This window comes from Benincasa hispida, chromosome 9 (genome assembly GCF_009727055.1).
Source record: "Benincasa hispida cultivar B227 chromosome 9, ASM972705v1, whole genome shotgun sequence".
Classification (NCBI taxonomy): Eukaryota; Viridiplantae; Streptophyta; class Magnoliopsida; order Cucurbitales; family Cucurbitaceae; genus Benincasa; species Benincasa hispida.
Window position 1 is genome coordinate 51130571 of NC_052357.1, and position 16483 is coordinate 51147053.

The following is a 16483-nucleotide window of genomic DNA, read 5'->3' on the forward strand; positions in this document are numbered from 1 at the left end:
GCGGGTTGCGCGAAGTGGAGCGGGCGGGCGCACAGGGGCGCGGGTCGCGCGAAGCGAAGCGGGAGGGGGGGCGAAATGGGCCAGAGCAGCTTTGTCGATAGCTAGACGATCAGATTGTGAAGAAACCAGGTCGTGTCTGGGAGCAACCTTCTCGGGTCTTGGAGTAATCTTCTCGGGTCTGGGAGTAAAATCGGGTCTGTGAGCTTTTTTTTTCTTCATTTTGAAGTTGTCCTCATTCCCGGAACCGAGCAATTACACCCTAATTTCAACTCTAATGACTCCAGCAAATTTATAAACTCTTTTTCACACATTAATGCTCATAAGCATGTGAGCATTTACAAATTAATACTACAAAAAAACTTAATTTAATTCCCAAAACCTAAAAACCATTTTAGTTTCCAATCTCAATTTTATCTAATAAATTGATATCCATCACATGCAATTGAGTAAAATTAAAACATTCTCTAATACCACATGATAGAAAGTAGGCATGCGCAGCAGAATTGAGGATCAATTTTACTCTAATTGTATAAATTAAACATACAACCCTAAATTAGTTAATTAGGGTTTTCTTAGAAAAATTACCTTTGAAGCTCCCGAAACTCGTCTATCTCTGCTCGAACACGAACCAGACAACTACTAAAGCTGACCTACTATCTCTGGACTTAGAACCGGGTTGTGGGACTCGATGGATGAAGAACCCGAGAGAGAGAAAAAGAGATGGAAATAGTAGAGTGAAAATTGGGTTGGGTTTGGATTTTTCAGCCCAATTTTTAAAAACTAATTTTTGCAAAATATCCAAAAATTTTTAATCCAAAATAACAAGCCCATATTTATAGAAAAGGGTCATGCAAAATTGCATGAAATAACTTCATAAAAACCCAATACCTAGAATCCACTATCTAAGTGGGCTTAATGTCTCCACTATAAGCCAACACCTAGTCCACTATTTTGTTAGTGGAATTATCCAACAAAAGTTTGGATTTTCCCACTAACTTTAGTCGAAGGGCAAAATCGTCATTTGGTCAAAGTCAAACTTTAACTGAAAAGTCAACATTTTGACTTTTTATTGATTTTTTTTCGTGTTGTCTAATTTTGACCTCTCGAGCTGAATCCGCATTCATTTTTCTCGAAATTCAAATCACATTTGAATATAAGCATCAGTCAAAGTTTTGACTTTTCAAAGTCAAAAGTCAACTTTTTTGACTTTTTACATCTTTGATCATTTCCATTATTTTCCGAGCTTCCGAATATGAACGTATTTCATATTCTTGATATTTAAATCACATTTAATATTAAAGCTGTATCTCTAAACTAAAAAATCGAACCACTATATCACTATACTTGTCGATTTCTCTCTTCTTCACCTAATTCAAACATTCGAATTATTCATCATTCTGTTCTAAGTTTTATTCCATATGAAGCTGTTAGGGAACCTAATGGACCTTATAGATCATGGGCTTCAAACGATCCGAGATTAGAGTGGCTAAACTCTTTTAGATGGAGCTAATCAACAATCGTTAACTCACGGGTCATTCCCTTAGTCCCGTAGTTTGCACTCCCTCACTATAGATATATTTGTGATCCATATGATTAACCATGATTAGTAAGCTATTTCTTTCACCATGTTGTTCATAATCTTGGCTGGGTTATAAAAATCGTTTTACCCCCGAAACTACATTCTTATTCCTTAAGTTCACTGATCCTCTAATGAACAATTGGTTTAAGGTCCAAACCTATAAACCGAACGCCTCTCGGGCCAATGAAGAGGTGGGGGCCCCTTGAATTTCAAGACCTGGATTCAATATTAAAAGGAACAACCTATCTACTATCCCTATAACGGGTAAGAGTGAATTCCGTCTTGCACCCTATGTTCCCAGCTATCCATTTGATCTTACCCTTGAAATGAGAGGCTTATTGGGCCAGTGATAATGAGCTGCCCTCACCTATACAGATCTAAGGATAATTCTGAGTGAATAGGAGTTCATAGTTAGCTCAGGGTTAAGATTAAGTTACCTAGGTCATAAAATAACGAAATAGTCAGTTTTATACATTAAGTGGCATTTAGAACGTAAGAAGTGACTATTTCATAGTTCAGTTTATGTAAACTCTTTACATAGGATGCCCCCATTTTCATGTCTCCACATGAACGGTTTAAGATCACATTGTTTGTACTAACTACAAAATGGTCCGCATCCATAGTGTCCCCAGAATAAGGCGCCCAATCTTATTCATATACTATAGACCATTTTGGCTATATATTTGAACTTGCTCCACATTTATGTCACTACATAAAGTTCAAACTTAAACTTAATAGCCTCAGATCCTTAGTTTATTGGATTCATGAATATAGAATTTAAATTTACTAAAGATTTTCAATAACAGCTTTATTGAACAAGAATATGATATTACAAACTACGAGTTTTAGGACATAAAATCCAATAAAAACAAGCTCCTAAGCAACAACATGAAAAATTTGACAACCTTATCCTATCTAATGGTTTCAAGGTCAATGAAGTGACAAATGCATCTAACATAAGTTTGATAATAACCTCTGCAATATATCGTGTCTATATGTAGATGATTTATTGATCTTTGGGTCGAACTTCCACGTCATAAATGATGTAAAATCAATATTGAGTGCGAACTTCGACATGAAAGACTTAGGAGAAGCTAGTGTAATCTTAGGCATAAAAGTAAATAGGTCTGAAAAGGGAATTTCTTTGGATCAATCTCACTATATAAAAAAGATTCTAAAGAAATATAACTACTTTGTGTGTAAAACAGCTTGTACTTCTTATGACCCTAGTGCCAAGTTGTTCAAGAACACTGATGACAGTGTTAATCAATCTGAGTATTCGAGTATCATAGGCAGTCTTAGATACGCTGCCGACTGCACTAGGCCTGACATAGCTTATGCTGTAAGACTACTTTGCAGGTTTACAAGCAGACCTAGTAAAGAGCAATTGAATGCTATAGAATGGTTCATGAGATACTTAAAGAAAACCCAAAACCTACGATTACATTATCAAAAGTTTCCCGTTGTCCTGGAAGGGTTCAGCAATGTTGATTGGAACTCTCTTTCGGATGATTCAAAGGCTACAAGTAGCTATATCTTTAATATAGGTGGCGGAGCTATCTCTTGGAAGTCCAAGAAATAGACTATTTTAGCCCAATCTACGATGGAGTCAGAAATGATAGCACTAGCGACAGCTAGTGAAGAAGCAGACTAGCTTAGAAGTCTGCTATCAGAGATTCCCTTATGGGAAAAGTTGTTACGAGCCATATTGATCCATTGCAATAGTACTGCAATCGCAAAAGTTTAGAACCGTTATTATAACGGAAAGAGATGTCAAATGCGTCGTAAGCACAGTAGCATTAGAGAGTTTCTCACTACTATTTAAAATGGTCCATTGATTATTTTTAAAACGGTCCGTTGATTAATTTTAAAACGGTCAATTTCGATGTTGAAGACCTATAAAAGGTGAGGCCTTCAATAGTTCGTGAGACACAGAATTCATTTTCTAAATTCCCACTTCAATTTCCCTTCCTTCTCCATCTTAGCTTTCCAAGCAGTGAGTTTAGAAAGGGTGTATGTTTCGATTGATAACGGTGCATTTTCGATCAGTTTTTATTTGCCTGTTTTATCCTGGGGACGACGTGGCAATTTTCAGACCTGCTTGCACACTTGGGCAGAGCCATGAAACGTCTTAAAGAGAGCGGGCTCCGTGACTCAGCCTATAACGAGTTTCTGTTTTGCAGGTTTTTCTCTTCGCTTGACCACCATGCCTTGATGATTTACAGTTCGTCGTTCTGAGGGCCCTACCGTTTCCAACAGTTACAGAAGAAAATTGTGCAGATCTTTAAGCCCAACAACAAAACAAACTTTCACTTACTTCTTCGTGGTCGAAAAGAAGGTCAATCTCCAACTAATTTAGTTTATGTTTGTTTGTTGGTTTCTAGTTGTTTGTTTTAAACCATCAAAGATTCTCTCTCTATCATTTTATTTTCACACCTTACTCCTCCTATTTCTTCATGTTGCTATTCCTTCCTTCTCTTTCTAGAGTAAACTTTAATGAAGCTCAAGATAAATCTTATAATCTAAACATTTACTGTTAAGCTTCCTTATTTGAGAGAATCTATAAAAACCTATTTCTTAGCACAGGCTTGGAGATTTCTTTTACGTTCTTTAGTTTAAGCCTAGAATTCATGAGTGAAAATAAAAACTAATGATTTGTTTTAAGAAGGGAATTAAATTATTGGAGTTTATATTATAAATCTAACATCCTGATGTGATTTTCATATCACCTAACTAGGAGGAAGTTTTATTGACTAGATAGATTGAGAAACATTCTTTAATTAATTGCACCGATGACTTACTAAATTTCACAATCAATGTCAGCTCCAACGTAAGGTTTCCTCCAATTTGGTTGACCCAATCCAACACTTGGATCTTTTTTGTTTTGACAACAAATATGGCCTCTCCATTGAGCCCTTCTTTTAGATGAATTCTCCAGACGACGAAATTTCTTATGATTTCTTTTTAACATTCAAGCTATTGATCAATTGATCTACAACCATTTTCTTTCTTATTTTCATTATGAGGATTTACACCAAATCCCACTTTTTTCCCCAAGACTTTTGTAATAACATGTCCATAGAGGAAAATAGTTGTTGGGTTGTCTTCAATACGAAGTGGGCTTTTCCATGAAACAACCGAGGCCCAAACTAAGAAAACCAATTTGACTTGAAAACCAGCTAATATTATAAGCTGAATTAAAACCATATACAGAAAGCACAATCTGTGTGAAAACACTTTTTGACCCTACATATTGATGGCCAAGATTAGACTACAATATTCACTTGTCTGGAAGCTTTGAATGACTATCTCACTTTTTTCATTCTTTCTGTTTCAGAGAACTCGAGGGAGAGGGAAGAACAATGGTGAAATGCTGTCAATTTTCTTAGAGAGATCTGAGAAGATGAAGATCAAATTGCTATGCATGAAGAGTAAAGAGAAGGGAAAGAAGGAAGACACCAGTCTTTAACGTGGTTCGACCATAAAAGGACCTACATCCACGGAGGAGCTGAGATTTATTAAATCTTGTAGAGTTTCTTGAAGAATACAGATAAGTAGTTAGGATTCTTTCTTTAGTTTTCAGTACATTCAATCAGTTAGTTAAGTTGTACTTATATAGGACTTTACAAAGAACTGTTATAACAAACTTGTAAAGTTGATTTCAATAGTATTCCATAACAATATTTTTATACATAAATGAGTTGCAAGACAGATTAACTAATGTAATGGTTGCCATATTTTTAATTGTAAAGTTGCAAGGATGAGCGATTCAAAGATCTTAAAGTTAACCCTTGATTAGAAGAGAAAGAAAATAAATACGACACAATGTCTATGTGGAAAACGTTGATAAGTATTTTATTAAAGTCACAACATAAACGATCCCTATCATTCTTAGATGTCTTTTGTTTCATAGTAGATATAGAATTAATAGGTGTTTAGCTAATGTGACATAGTTAATGGAAATTCTAATAACCTTGATTAGTGTGTTGCAAACTTGCAATGAAGGGACACTCTTTTGTTAAAATTATTTGTATGGAGACAGAAAATTACTATTTCTCATTTGCTTCCATGAGCTTCTTCTCCCCCAACCTCTTTCATACCAAATTCTTAATGATATTATTTGTGGGTAGATTTGATAATCTTGATGTTTCAAGTACTTGCACATTTCATATAAGTGATTCAATGTTGTTGTCCTTTAGGAATTAAATTTTAATTTTTGGGAGTAATACGTTACATCTTGATTCTATGTTATTTTTCCTATTAGAGGAGAACTTCTTACATATAATCTTTGACTTCAATATTTCTTTGGTTGCGATTCTCTATTTCATAGTCCAATTTCCTTTCATTCAAAATAAGGAAATTATTTCAAATGGTAAAACTATTGAAAATATTTACAAAATATAGCAAAATTTTAGAACTATTAATGATAGACGTTGATAGACATTGATAGAATCTATCAGTGTCTATCAATGTCACTGATAAACACTGATTCAGCATCTATTATTGATAGTTCTAAAATTTTGCTATATTTTATAAATATTTTGGTTCATTTTTCTATATTTAAAAATAATCCTTTCAAATATTGTTTTTTTTTGTTTGTTTGTTTGAGAAACATTTTTTCATATCCACCAAATCTCTCAAGCGAATCATGCTCATCATTTGCTATTATTCAAATTAAACTCATAGCTTGTCCCAAGTTGCAGCTATAACTTTGTTCGAGTACTCTAGAATACGAAGAATGAGAATGACTATTTTGTTTCTTTTTCCTTGAATGAATGGTAAAAACAATGAAAATGATGAACATCATTTTATCTTCAATGCTCTGTTTTCATTTGCATCTTATTTTTACATTCTTAGAAGAAGAGGTTATTTATGATTCTTGTACATGAGTATGTACAAGTATGTTTATAGATGTTATTTATGGGCATTAAAAATGTGACACTTAGGTATCACTTAGATATTCAGAGACATTAGGATAAAGAAACGATAAATTTTGACAAAGATTAAGGTGATGGATGAAGGGGATGTTCGTTCAGTTGATTCAATTGCTTATAATTTTTGTGTGCTTCTTCCATATGGAATTGCACATTCATTATGTTTATTTCGAGTCTATCTTGTGTAGTGGAGAATATTTTATGTGATTAAAGTTGTTGAGAATGAAATTCCGAGTAGAAGCGTTAGGATCATCTTGCATTCGATTTTTTTTCATTTTTAAAGAAACAAAACAACAAGCTAAATATAACATAAATAGGATGAATAACATGCTTAGCATGCAATAAAATGAGAAACAAAGGGGAAGAATCATTCTTACCTTTGTAAACTCCCGACCCTCTTGATATTCCTCTTGATCTCCACACGAACTCACCGTCACCGACACTACCACAAGAATACCTTGTTATTCTTCTAAGAATTCTAAGAGTTGGATGAGTGATCTCCAACCCTTGGAAAAGGAAGAGGCAAAGAGATTGTAGAGATAAATTGTAGAGAGGAAATAATCTGTGGAGGCTAGGGTATTGATTTCACCAAATCAACTATTTCCCCAAATGGGCTTTATGATTATATATGGAAAAGAGTTTACCCCTTCTCAAAGTAATTATCTGTTTACCCGTGATGTCAATTAATTAAATAACATCTTATCTAATTAATTGGCACTTTAATTAGATAACCATTAAACCTAATTTAATATAGTTAATTAATATATAAACATCAAATGTTTATATTCTTCCACCTCTCTTATCATTTCCTAATCAATTAATTAATCATTAATTAATCAATTAAGTAACTATATTAAATCATATTAAATATAAAGTTAATTAACATATAAATATCACATATTTATATGTATACATCTTTTTAGGAATCCAATTCCCACAAATTTGATATTTGAATTTTATTCAAATATATCTCTCTTACATAATATGAATTATAGATCACATTATAATTAGTTATATATATATTAATCAGGTTAACATACAATTTTCTCAATTGATCTTCATTAATATCCTTTAGTGAGCTAAGAATGGGACCTTATGGACCTACATATCAGAAGCTCCAACGATATGAGATTAATTGGCTAAATTCATTAACCAAATTAATCAATATTCGTTAATTGTTGGTACACTCTACTCCACAGTTGCACTCTTTTCACTATAGATATATTTCTGTGTCCACGAATATAGACCAATAACAGCAAGTTAGTCCTTCTCAAGTATTCATTGTAGGATTTTATGTCATAAAACTCGTGATTTATAAACATTAAACATATTCTATTTTACAATAAAGTTGTTATTAAGGTTATTTAGTAAAAATGTTATTGAATATGTGAATTGCACATTTTTTAACCCTAAATCCAATAAACTAAGAACCTCTAGCTATAGCATGAATACTTGAACTATATATTGAGACACAAAAATAGATCAAGTTCGATTATATAGCCAAAATAGTAGTATAGGGATAGGCTGGGCACCTTAACCTGAGGATAATATGGATGCTGCCCACTTTGTATTTGATACAAACAATGTGATCCTAAATCATTCATATGGAGACATGCGAGAGGGACGTCCTATGCAATGAGTTTGCATAAGATTGGACCACCAATTAGTCACTTTTACTTTATAACACTGTTTACTAATAAGACTGACTATTTCAATTCGATGACCTAAGTAACTCGATCTTAATCCTAAGCCAACTATGAACTCCTTTTTTTTTTTGGATTATCCTTTAATCTGCATAGGTGAAAATGACTCAATATCACTAACTCAATAAGCCTTCCATTTTAGGTATAAGACTGGGTAGATAGCTAAGGACATAGTCCTACAAGACAGAATTCCCTCCTACCCAATTCCAGGAATAATAGATAAGTGTTCTCTTAAGTTCTAACTCCGAGTCTTGAAAAGAGGGCCTTACCTTCTCATTGACCTGAAAGGGACTCGGTTTGGTGGTTAGACCACAAACCAATTATTCATTAGAGGATCAGTGGGACTTAAGGAGCAAGATGTGTGAATTGCACCTTTTTAATCCTAAATCCAATAAACTAAGAACTTCTGGCTGTAGTATGAATACTTGAACTATATGTAGAGACATAGAAATGGATCAAGTTCGAGTATATAGCCAACACGGTCTATAGTATAGGGATAAAGTTGGGTACCTTAACCTAGGATATTATGGATGCTGCCCACTTTGTATTTGATACAAACGATGTGATCTTGAATCATTCATGTGGAGACATACGAGTGGAGGCATCCTATGCAATGATTTTGCATAAGACCAGACCACAAGATAGTCACTTTTACTTTATAACACCGTTTACTAATAAGACTGACTATTTCAATTCGATGATCTAGGTAACTCGATTTTAATCCTGAGCTAACTATGAACTCCAGTTTATTCATGATTATTCCTTAGTTCACATGGGTGAGAGTGGCTCAACATCGCCAACTCAATAAGCCTTCCATTTTAGGGGTAAAACTGGATAGATAGGTGAGGACATAGTCTTGCAAGATGAAACTCACTTCTACCTGATTTTAGGGACAGGAGATAGGTTGTTCTCTTAAGTGTTGACTTCTGGTCTCGAATATGGGGCCCCACCCTCTTATTGACCTAAGAGGGACTCGGTTTGGTGGTTGGACCACAAATCAATTGTTCATTAGAGGATCAGTGAAACTCAAGGAGCAGAATGTAATTATAGGGGTAAAACGGTGATTTTAATCCAGCTGTAATTATGAACAACCTGTGAAGGATCGACTTACTGATTATGGTTAAATCAAGTGGACAGAAATATATCTACAGTGAGGAAAGTACTGCTACTAGGCTTTAATGGAGTGTCCCAATAGTTAACGAATGTCGGTTAATTAGGTTAAAGAGTTTAGCTGGTTAATCTCTAATTTTCTGAATTCATGATCTTTAGATTCATTAGGTCCCCCTGCTAGCTTATATTGGACTAAACCTTAAAATAGTGTGATGAGAGAATTTAAAATGTTCAAATTCATATTAAGGAATAAGTACTACTTATATGTGATATAGTTGACATTTAATTGTTGAATTAAACGAAATTGGAAAGTTGAAAATATTTAAATATGATTTAAATATTATACATGAATAGGGATTCATGTTCGGGATTGGTATTCATTATTAATTTAATATTTGAAATTAATTTTATTTAAAATTAACTATTGGAATTAATTTTATTTAAAATTAACTATTGGAATTAATTTTATTTAAAATTGATTTTAAAGAAATTTTATTTAAAATTAATTAATTGAATTAATTTGAATTAAAATTAAAATTCATTTTAATTGATTTTTTTGGAAAATAGAAAAATGAAAATAGGGTTAGTGGGAAAATCCCACATTTCTCACTTATTTGAACACCTAATTCCACTTAATTGCATGTTGATTTAGTGTCATTATAGGATGAAATTCAATTTGCTTGAATTTCTTCTATAATTAGAATAAATTTTGGAAACAGTTCATGCAATTTGTGTTTTTGAAGAGAATTGTTCTCTCCAAGTTTCTCACTCAAAAACTCTCTAACTCTCCAAATTCCCTTCAATTTCTTCACAAATTGGATCCCAGCACCCGTTCTAAAATCGAAGAATAGTGTGGAAGACTCTAGAGGTCGTCCACGAACCATTTTTTATCAGATTCGTGCAAGAGACTGCATCAATTTGGTGTTTCTACAAAGGTTGTATTTCTGAAACCCTAATATTCTTATCTTGATCATGCATATTTTAATCCTAAAATTAATGTAGTTAGAGTGCTTAGAATTTTGATTTCTTCTGGATATGCATTGTAGACTCTTACAATTAGTATTGAAGCATGTTTTAAGCACTCAATTTGCATTAATTTTAGCTTAGTGGGTGTTAATTCATGTGATGAATGTTATGCTTGCTGAAGTAGACATATTACGATTTTAGCATCAAGTCTTACCTTCAATTCTGTAGTAATTTTTGTAATTGACCCCTTCTTTGTGGGCTTTAATGTGTGAAGAATGGTCTATAAATTTGTTAGTCATTAGAGTTGAAACTAGGTTGTAATTGGAAGAAATTGGAGTAAGGCACAGCAGGAAAAGTAGGTCGAAGCTACTTCTGTCAAACAGCATTGTGACGCTCCTTCAACCAGTGCGACACTGTTCATCAGAGAGCCCAGAAATGTGTGTGCAAGGAGCGGTGGTCCAGATAGCGGTTTGACCCGATTCAGCCTATTCTAGTCCGGTTCAACCTTTTTGGTGCCTTGGAGGTACGGTTCAAGGGTTTTTCAGTTGGCTCGGGTCAGTTTGAAGTGTTCCGGAGCAGTTCGGAGCTGATTTTGAATTATTATTGTAATAATTTAGCTATTTTCCTATTTAGGATGTCAAAACCAATGTCACTTCAGTGTGTGTTTAATTAATTATGCATTATGAATGTATGTTTTAATTAAATTAATCTTGTTTGTGCATAAAGTATGCTATGTAGATTTAAAATCCTACCATAGGAAAGCATGTTACATGCATTGAAAGTATGTTATAAGTGTTATAATATATAGTATGCATGTGTAGGTTTTTATGAGATTTAATATAAGTTGTTATATTAAATTATGAAATGTATGATATATGTTATGGAGAATGTCTAAGTTATAAGTGTTATAAAATAAATTAGACATTTAAAATCTATAACAAAGATAATTAATTGCATGCTCACATAGGATTAACAAATTACAACCTATTTAATAGTTAAAATAGGTCGTTATCTTGTAAAACTTCAATCACAAGCTCACCCAGCAAGATCCTGTCTAAGACTGTGGGTACTTAAGTTGACGGTTTACGGAACACCTGCTACCTAAAGATGGAGTCGGTTCTTGAGTTTTGTTAACCTGATTTGATGAGCATGCGTGAGTGATGTAAGGCAATAAGGTTTATCACTTAGAGATTGTAGGTTAAATCTAGTATAAAAGTTATATTCGGATAAATACCTAGACTTAGGTTGTATTTAATTAGTCGGAATATGTGTAAGTAAAAGTTTACCCAAACCATCTAGAACACTTCAACGGGGGATTAATGATATATATGATATATTATTTTTAGCTCTCACGCCCATAAGAGTTCACATCGTGAGATTCATGCTCGATTTCGTGTCGTTTTTTAGGCGATCACTCCATTCATAAAGTGTTTGCATGGGTCAATAACAAGATGAATAGGGGAAGTTGTTCATAGTAAGTGCGAGAAGGAAACGTGTCAACACATCCTACGGTCTCCTCCATTAAGTTGCACCATGAGATTCCCATGCTCTGCCTGCGTGTCATTTTTAGGCGATCACCCATTCGGAGGGTTATGACTTGGGGATTGGAACAATGCAAACTCAAAAAATTGATAGGGTCTCTTAGGTTTTTCTTTAGCATTGTCTACCCCTCGATAGTTATTTGATACCTATCTCTGGGATCTAAAAATGATGGGTTATACTTATAAGAATTGCTAAGTGTTAGTAGGTTCTTGACCAAAAAACGATAACTAAATACTATAGGAATATGAGATATTCTAGAATTAGTATTTAGTCAAGAATGTCTTGACTAAGTGAATGAGTAATTGACTACCCCTCGGTAGCGATTATTCTGACTCGCTGAAGTATCATTGCAAAATTGATGAGATATATGGGTACCTTATTATTTTTACTAAAACTTGATTGGATTTACTAGAATTTCACTAATAGAATTTGTTTATATTTTCAACATGTCTAACTCAATCATTTAACTACTCGCTTCTAATAAATTAAACGAAAATAATTACGCAACTTGGAAACCTAATTTGAACACGGTACTATTGATCAGTGATCTTAGGTTCATTTTAACAGAGGAATGTTCTCCGACTCTCGGCTCGTCAGCAAACTGAAATGTTCAGAATGTCTATGATAAATGGGTTAGAGCAAATGAAAAGGCCCAAGCCTATATCTTAGCAAACATATAAGATGTTTCGACTAAGAAACATGAAAGCATGGTCACTGCGAAGGGGATAATGGATTCGTTGGAGGCAATATTTGGACAACCGTCCTCATCTGTCAGGCACGATACTCTTAAGGAGGTTTACGACCACCACATAAAAGAACAAACCTCTATTAGAGAACATGTTCTGGATATGAGGGTGGAAGTATACGGTGCTATCATAGATAAGAAAGCTGAGAAAGAAAACCAAGGTAAATATGATTTACTCATTGTTGAGACATTTTTAGTGAGAATGGTACATTAACCTGGATAGTGATTAAGGGGCCGCTAATCAATTTTGTGCTTTTTCTCAGGAAACTAATTCCTAAAGACCGCTTGTAAAAGGCGAGACAACCTTCAAAGTTAGAACGGGAGAGGTTTTCTCAATTAAAGCAATGGGAGACTTGAAGTTATTTTTTGGAGATAGATTCATTTTACTTGAAAATGTATTTTATGTTCCTACTATGATGAGAAGGAATTTAATATCTATCTCTTGTTTGATAGAACAACTGTACAAAGTATCTTTTGAAATAAATGAAGTGTTCACTAGTTCAAGAGGTATTCAAATCTGTTCTGCAAAACTAGAAAACAACTTATACATGTTAAAACCAACCGAGGCTCAAACTATTTTGAATACTGAGATTGTTTAAAACAGCTGAGACTTGGCATAAAAGGCAAAAAGTTTCTCCTAATACCTATCTTTGGCACTTGAGACTTGGACACAGTAATCTCAATAGGATTGAGAGATTGCTCAACTGTGGACTCATAAGTCAGTCAGAAGACAAATCTTTACCTCCGTGTGAATCTTGTCTTGAGGGTGAAATGACCAAAAGACATTTTACAGGAAAAGGTCTTAGAGCCATACAGGATACATGGACTCTGATTTTCAAACTGATAAGGATTCTCGGAAATCCACTTCAGGATCAGTGTTCACTCTTAACGGAGGGGCTGTAGTATGGTAAAGCACCAAGCAGGGGTGCATCGTGGACTCCACCAAAGAGGCTGAGTATGTAGTGGTTTGTGAAGCTGCAAAGTAGGCCGTTTGGCTCAGGAAGCTCCTAATTGATCTGAAAGTTGTTCCAGACATGTATAGGCCCATCACCCTCTATTATGATAATAGTGGTACTGTGGCAAACTCGATAAAGCCTAGGAGTCACAAGCGCGGTAAACATATAGAGTAGAAGTGTCATCTCATCCGCGAGATAGTGCATCGAGGGGATGTGATAGTCACGAAGATCGCTTCGGAGCACAACATTGCTGACCCGTTTATGAAGGCTCTCACGGCTACAGTTTTTTAGGGTCACCTTCAAAGCATGGGTTTATGGGACCGCCTGCAACTGGACTAGGGCAAGTGGTATATTTTTGTATTGGGCCTTAGTGCCCTAGTTTATTGTTTTGTACTTGTTGTAATGTACACCCCCTTCGCTTTAGGACAAGTGGGAGATTGTTGGGGTTGATACTCTAAAGTCTTGTTAGGTTTTGTAGTTTGTAAACACTTGTATTAAACAAATGTTTTTTATTTAATAATATGAGTTATTTACATGCGAGCGCCATTTATTTTGCCTACTATTATCACTATTATCAAACTAAGGCACATTATATAACGAGACTAAACATTATGAGATTGGTCTTATACAAACATCGGTCTTATACAAACTCTTTTGTGATAATAGTGGTGTTGTGGCAAATTCTCGTGAGCCTCAAAGTCATAAGCGTGGCAAAAAAATTGAGTGGAAATACCATCTCATCTGAGAGATTGTGCATCGAGGGGACGTGATTGTCACGAAGATAGCTTTGGAGCACAATGTTGTTGATCTGTTTATGAAGGCCCTCACAGCTACAGTGTTTGAGGGTCACCTGCAGAGTATGTGTCACACCCCGCTCTGAGCCCACTTCTTGAGCTCGAGGAGAGGCGTGAGGGACCTAGATACTACACTTTTGCAATACTTACTGCCCATCTGAAACCTTTTTACTCTCAGTAAACTTTAAGTCAATGAGATAAACAACAATTGATTGATTAGGCCCATTTTATTACAACAATGTAATGTTTATACAACGACTATCCCATGCCAGTTTCCTCCCACAGGTTTAGGAACTAGACCTCTCGGTCCCCTGACCATCCCGTGAGGTTCCACTCGAGGCTCAGAAACTAGGTCTATTGACCCCCTGACTATCCCGATCACATAATCACATTTCTCATGCTTTTTACTCATTCATAACATAATATATACATATACTCTAAAAGATATGCTTAAGACTTAAAGAAAATTACCACTCACCTTGGTAAGGTAGGAATCTTTCTCTCTTTAGAAGTTCCTAGGTCTTCTCGGCCTCCCTTTAGAACCCTAGAATCTAGATTCAATTTAAAGCTCAGATTACTCATAGTTCTAAGTCTTATATCGAGATACTTTCTTCTACAAACATTCTCTAAAATGTCTCAGGAAGCTTACCTTAAAATCTTAGCTCATAAATTTTAGTGGTTTGGCCGAAATCTTCAAAACAACAAGACTGGCTCAAGTCTACCCAATAGCTCGACCCTTTTGTTGTTTCTTCACCCTCCAACCCAATTCCTTGGAGCTTCTTCTCTTGTAGCAAAACCCTAAAAACTAGACTCTCAGAGCTTTTAGGTGGCTTTAGAATTACTTAAAACGCACGAGTAGTCTGGGAGAATTCCTCGTCCCAAGTTGATGCTACTTCTAGACTTTACTGTCCGACAGCATCTCTTCCTCTTGGAACTTCATGACCAACGCATAGTTCTACTACCAACGCATGGCCTTCATGATCAACGCATGGTTCCCTCTAAATCCACCTTTCCTTCTTTCTGCTTTTTGAAAAGGATTTGGCTTATGAATGGAGAGATATCTCGTGGTCTCCAATTTTAACTTTACTGAAATTATGGCTTGGTCTAAGGTTAATTTTCAAAACTCACAAAGACTTACCAACCTTAACAATTTTCCGCCGAAATTGGTCTTAAACTTCAAACTTGATGAGCCAACTCAAAATCCTCCTAAATCTTGAATCTAAAATCCCAACATTATGGGTTAATCAAATCCGACCAAAATCTTAGTGGATAACATAAATTTATGTCAAAACTTGATAGGCATTCAAGCTACTTTAAGAAAACCTATAAAAATACCCATTCACTTACCCAAAAAATCTCAAAAATCCGACGAGAGCAGTGGCGAAAGAAAACCCGCAAGGTAGACCTGCAATGGCAGCAACCGCTGCACACAGGTCTGCAAGGCTGGATAGATGAGCGGTGCGTGGGTCGAGGTTGGGCAACGTATGGCTACAAAAGTGGACAAGGCTGCGCAGCACGCAACTAATAATCTGGATAGTGCGGATGAAGAGCGGTGGCTCTTGGTGAGCATGGATTGGCAAATAGAACTGGCTAGACGCGTCTCAGACCCGAACGGCTCAACGGCTGGCTAGACGCATCTCAGATCCGAACGGCGAACGTCAGATCTGGCAGACAGTTGAATTCGTACGGCTGGCTTCTGAGCCTCAACACAGTTGGGCGAGGGAGAGGGGAGCAGCGACATCTGGCTGGAGGCACAAACGGCTGGCGACGGCTGATAGATGTAGATGAAGGGGTCGGATCCAATCGACGGAAAGGAAGAAAATTTTCAAGGGGGGCTTGGGCGGCGTGAGGGTGAAGGTAAAGGGAAGGGAAAAAAAGGGGAAAAAAAAAAGAAAAATGAAAGGAAAAGAAAATATAAAAATAAAATAAAATTTATTTATTTATTTCATTTTATTCTTTTCCTATTCCACTTATTCTATTAAATTCTTTTTCTTCCCAAAATGAAATTAATTCCTACTATTAATTTCCAAATTGAACTATGCGACATGAAAAGCCCAATTTTCACAATAATTAAACTTCATTAATTACACTTAAATGCCCAAAATTCCAAAAACACCCTCAAATAATAAAAATTATTGAGCTTACTACCATAAA

At 35.2% G+C, this 16483-nt stretch overlaps 1 long non-coding RNA gene across 2 annotated transcripts; it reads right to left on the reverse strand.

Annotated features, from left to right (window-relative positions):
- Nucleotides 1-6: 6 nt before the first annotated feature.
- On the reverse strand, nucleotides 7-16212 carry LOC120085330. 2 transcript variants are annotated; one of them, XR_005483881.1, is made up of 3 exons: nucleotides 15677-16212; nucleotides 6891-6955; nucleotides 7-178 (listed from the first exon to the last, which is right to left on the reverse strand). It is a non-coding gene; the product is annotated as an uncharacterized LOC120085330 (long non-coding RNA). The 2 variants fall into 2 exon arrangements; XR_005483882.1 differs by lacking the exon at nucleotides 7-178 and adding an exon at nucleotides 2647-5070.
- Nucleotides 16213-16483: the final 271 nt, after the last annotated feature.